Source organism: Pinus tabuliformis, chromosome X (genome assembly GCF_031772625.1).
Source record: "Pinus tabuliformis cultivar Carrire ecotype Pingquan chromosome X, CPIR1, whole genome shotgun sequence".
Taxonomy (NCBI): domain Eukaryota; kingdom Viridiplantae; phylum Streptophyta; class Pinopsida; order Pinales; family Pinaceae; genus Pinus; species Pinus tabuliformis.
Genome location: NC_142308.1, coordinates 160,700,055 through 160,706,054, shown reverse-complemented (window position 1 = coordinate 160,706,054; position 6,000 = coordinate 160,700,055).

Genomic DNA, 6,000 nt, shown 5'->3' with positions numbered 1-6,000 from the left:
CAGTTAAGAGTTTTTCTTCCTTTTTTCTTGCAATTTTGTACATAGCACTTGTTTTATCTTTTTCTTTTTTGTGTGTGTTCTATCATTCAGATCACTTCTGAAACACAACTATACACTTATGCAATGAATATGAGAACTAGAAGATGATAAAATCACCAAATTACATAAAAAGTAGCTATCTTTACAAGAATTTGCTCTGAATTGATAAGAGAAAAGAGGAAAGGACACAACTATTGATTATCTTGCTGTCACTGTTCTACTAATACCAATATGGTTGGTTATATTTATCATGATGGTTCCTTCTGAAATCTCATAATCCTCTTTGATCACTACTAAGAATAAGAATGAAGGGCATATTTTTCTATTGAGATGTTAAGACTTCTTCCACCATCCCTACTCTTAAGGAGTGTTGAACCACCCTTTGTGTATAAATAGGGAAAGTACTCTATAAAAAGAAAAAAGTAATAAAAAGAAAAATGTTTATATAATTTGCTAACATGGTTTGTCAATGAAGGATAGGGGGTCTCATTGGGAGCCAACCTACCATGATCATAAGGAAGAAAGTGAAGTGGCATTCCCACTATGGCCACCACACCAAGGATATGATCCAAGAGGCCCATTAGGAAAATTTAAAAAAAAAGTCCTTGGAACAGGAGGTCTCATCACGAGTCGGCCTGCCCACCTTTCACTCCTTCCTAGTGAATGGCATTATGATTTATCTGGTTACCAAGCCAGCATAATGGCCTCCATTTTGACATTCCATAGCACTTTCCTAAGCATACACAAAGGATCATGGTTCCATGGGTGAAATAAACAACTCTATCAAGGTTATGGACACCTGTGGGCAACAGAGCTCTGTTGATGGTATTGAGGTCACATTCTTTATACACCAATAGCACTTATGAATCCCTTCTTCTACCTTTGTAATGGGTCAAATAAGATTATGAACATAATTCTTTCGAACCTCTAATACATGAAATCTATTACAATCAATCATGACGGAAAAAGTTGATCGTGACTACACTAAACTTTTTGTGCACGTCAGCTGTCCTATCCTCCAAATCTCGCATCATATCACGGTATTCTCTTATTTATTAAGTGATTCTATGATATACCTCGATTTTGGTAATCCGCTCATTCTTGTAAACATGGCATCTCGGTATACGCTACTCCTTTCTGACTCTGTATCATGTCAGTCCAGCACACCGCTCCCTCATTTGATGGCCGAGGACGGCCTATCACATTGCAGGGGGGGAGCAGGTGACCTCATAATTCACTGGCATACGTGTCATTTTTTCATTTGGATAACTTTTACTTGGGAATAGCAAGGCTTAACGGTATATCTTTTTCCAATTTGCATGGTTTTCTATTTCAAAATTATTTTCGTGTTATGCTCTGCAACAATTAGCAATAATTTGAACTCTAAACAAGCTTGATGTTCCGTCATTTTCTCTGTGGTTGCTAACAACTTGAACAGCCTGCTGTTCCATTGTCGTATCTATGTTTTTACAGTTTGCTAAGCATGGGAGGAAGATCAATTCGTAGAGAACCACAAGTTTTGACAGTCTCTGATGCCGCACGGAAAATTCTAACAAGGGCAGGATGGATAGTTTATCTCGATCTCTGCAACAATCCAACGAGACTGCGGCAATTGAATTTTTGCAAAACCTGCAATAATATCACTCCATGGTAAGAGGGAGACAGATAGCAATCACCGACGACATAATTGAAGAAATTTCGGGACTGCCAACCACTCGATCTGTGTGGACTCTGAAGAAAGTAAGGCTGCGAGACGCCATCAAAATCTTCCAAGATGAAGGTCAGAACTTGACTCGAAGTGGAAAGGGAGTTCTACCAGCGGCCTTGGGAGAATCGTGGATAGAATTGGAAAGAGTCCTCCAGAGCTACATCACCTGTGAAGGCAGGAAAGACGTGGTAAGACCACGACACCTTAAACTTTTAGCCGTATTAAAACAAAAATGCTCTGTGAATTTGCTTGCATTTTTAAATTCTTTACTACATGATGTTGCCCGAAGCATGAAAAAATCACAACACGTAGAATCGGTAGTAAGTCACCATGGGCTGATACGACTGATAGTTAGCTACAATCTTGCTCAGCAACAGAGCAGCTGGGAAGAACTAATTTTTACAATAGACAAGGGATTGGCTTTACCAGCCCCCAAACGAAAGCATACTGCAAGTACATCAAATAGACCATTGAAACGGAGGAAATCTGTCAGATTGGCATGGATCAGAGGGAGGCTGGAAAATTCCCAAGGGAACACCAGTCAACCGGTGGAAATAGTTGATTCAGGGGATGAGCAACCCCCGCAATTGGAAGGAGAAGAGAACGAAAGAGAATTGAACGATGAGGGAGAAACAGAGGAAGAGACCAAACAATCTGGTCAGGCTGAAGAAGAAACAGAGCAATGTGAGGAAATCTCGTTGCAAAATCCGCTGCGAGAGGATGAATTGGCCCAGATTCTGGCCAACATGGGAGAATATACTCAACCTCTCAGCCCACTAAACCTCCACACTGAAGAAGAACCACAGGAGCACTCTATTCATGATAAGAGTGCATCTGAAGAGTTATGTGATGAGGAAGAAGAAGAAGAGAATCACTCCAGCCATGATGAAAGTGCATCTGGAGAGAAAAATGATGAAGATGAAGAAGAGGAACAATTTGTTCCAAGTCAGAATACACCAGAAGAAGTTTATGAAGAAGAGAGGGGGGAAGAAGAAGTTACCCAGGAAATTGCAGAGCAAGCTAGGGTTTCTACCCCCGAACAACCCGATCAGCAGAATAATGAGGAAGTACCCCAAGAGAAAAATCAAGAAATTGGTCAAGAAGAAAGTCCAGGCCCGAGTGCGCGAATGGCTGTTCCTTCCAATAAAATGGAAGAAATCAAAAAATTATGGAAGGAACAACAAAGACTGCTTAATGTAATTGCGCGACTTTGACAACAAATCAGGATTCTGAAGATGAGGAAGAGAGCAACCAATCCAACAAAACCCCTCAAGAAAAAGATCAGGAGGACTCAGGTCCAGCCTGTCGTTCAAAATCAAAAGGAACAGCATTCGGCTATTACCCATGTCGAAATTCAAACAGATGACATAACAGCCTGTGACAAAGAAATTCAGACAGAGGCACAGTCCTCTGAGGAAATTCGAACCATAATTACGGAATGACGCAATAAGAAGATTCAAGTGAACCTCCCGCTTACAACTACTATGTGGGATAGTGATCCGAGGATAGTAACCCTGCGAGAGGGTTTGATGCAAGCCTAGCAAGCAGTAGAAAAACTTACAGAACAAACTGTCTCTCGAGAAAAGTATGAAGAATTACAACAACAGCTAAGGAATGTCAATTTATCCGAAAGTTAGGCTTTTGAAGGATGGCGAAAGGAAGAAGAAAGAGTCGCAAAGGTAACTCATAGGTTAGATGTAGTTATCAAACAAATGGATACCTTATGCTCTTTGTACACTGACGTCCTAGCATGTAGAGCACCTGCTAAGAATTATGCTTTGTTTTTAATGGAAAGATATTTGCAACTGAAAATTAAGGCTGTCAAAGCAGGAGCCCCTATACAAATTAACACTATTGATGATTTCATAAATTGTTGTAAGCACTATGGGGTAAAGGTTCAGAGATTATTATGTGAGTTCTATTTGCACAACCTTGTGTTAGATCAAGAAACAGAGCAGAACCCCGGCCCTTTCGTTGGGGATATCCAACTGCAAGTATTCATTTCGTTTGGAGTTAATCAAATAAAATGGCTCTAAGCCTATAATGCCTTCCAAAGACAAGAAAACGGATTAGACTTATGGGTAAGAGCTAGGCCTAGAGATCCATTGTAGTTATGGAATAAACATAGGAACCTCATGAGGACTCCGGGCGTGATTGAAGCATTAGGACCCATTCATACAGCAATCAATCGGCAAGGGATAGAATACTTTTTTACCATCAAATACCTTGCCATTGCAGCTGCTAAATTTTGATATCGGACTTCTAATCCGAATATCCAACTCAGGGAACCGTTTAATTATGAGAACTTTAAGTTAGTTGTTGATCACTTGAGCCTCTATGGTGATCTTATTTTGAGGGAAGGGCCATCTTGGTTAGGTTGTAGGTTCCGAAGTCCGGTCATTTGGCATCCCGCACCAGGATACCAAGCCTTATACGAAATGCCTAAGGGCCAGACAGGACATCTTTTTGAGCACCTAGCTAGGCATCATGGCTGTAGACCTCCTCATGAGATCCCGTCTCCAGCCTACTCTCTCACCACCTTGCATGTCAACTACAATGTTTTCATGAGGGCATGAAAAAGGGTAAGCAGGGGGGTGTGTTGGGCACTGGAGAAGGTATGTTATTTTCATTTACTTTGTTATCTTTTCTTCAAAACTCACAACCTTTTCACATCATGAGCTAGGCATATGACACAAGAATATGATAGAATCTAGAAGATTTATATGTAATATGAAATAACTAATAATTACCCTTTTCTATGCAGAAAAAGGAGAAAACGGAAGACCGTCATCCCAAAAGAAAGAACGAGACCAAGTTAACTGCTATCCCTTCGGCAGGGAATTACGTTCAAACAAGGCGATCCAAATTGGAGTGTAACAGCCAGAAAAAGGAAAAGGAGATCTCCAATCGGCGCAAAAGAATAGAAGGATAACTACAAATTAACAGCTTGGCGAATCCCTCAGGATCCTTCGATCCTGAGGGATCGCTATCTTAACAATCCTCTGTATTGTTGGTATCACCGCTCCGTTGTTATAAGAAAGGGCAGCACTGCTAGCCCAGGGGACTATTGGTTGTTGTTTTTATGTAATTCTCCTTTGTATTTGAAACTTTGATCATCGACTCTCGTTGAAGATCAATTCATTGTAACTCTGTTTAATGTTTTAATATAACAATCTGGTTGTTGTTCCATCTTTGATTCTAGAGTAATCTCAAGCGATGTGTCCCTGGAGGCTAAGGGCCTGGCCCTGGTGGATCACTTGCTCCTGTATCATATTTCTTATTCATGTGTGATTTTATTTCTTTCATTTACTCTATTCAGTAATCTGATGCGCTTTACTGTTTTACATATCAGCTCTATTATATATACTTGGTTAAATACTATTGTTATCTGCAACAGGAATGCTATGTTATCATTCTAACGTTGTATCGCATTGTTGTTCCTTTTGACAATTGATATAACACTGTTGTTCCTTACAGATTGCCATTCGATTACAGTTCAACTGCGTTGTATGTTCCTAAATCGGTACTACTGTATGATTTATTCTTAAATTGTGACTATTGTTCATTCAGAATTGTTGTTCTGTTACAACTGTCGTTCCATTATAATTGTTGTTACTTTATAGCTGTGATTCATGTGTATTGTATCGAAGCTCATATTACTGTTCCTTTTGATGTTAAGTGTGTCGCGTGTTTAACTTGGGTTGTTGTACATTCAGATCTGAGTTGTTGTTCTATACTTTATTTCTAATAGTTTGTTGTTCCATTTCTGTTTGCTATTCAATTTGAAAGTTGTTACTTAATTCCTGTAGATTATAATTATTTATGCATTCATTTCCGTAGATTAAGGGTTTGCTATTCAATCTTGTTAAATAGAGATAGTTGTTGTTCTATTTCCTGTCAATTGAAGAGTATCATTGCTTTGGTGTGCAAAAGGTTTGAGACTGTAGTGAACATCGACATACGCTGTCTAGTTCCCAGTTTGATAATCCTTCCTTTGAGTGCCTTTTTTATTGCATTAGTTTACAGAGGGAAGAGTTATTGTTACTATACCCTTGACTGATAAATTGTCGGAGCTTTCTGAATGCATGATTTGAGTCCTAGGTTTCTTTTTGCAAATAGATTTCATTCCAAGCATCCGTTTACTCTTATATTGAGAGAACTATACTACTAGCATTACTCTAACAAATGACCGCCTCAAACTGAGTACACTCTTTGAGATAAAAATCGTCCCTGGATTGATAAGTTAATGTAGG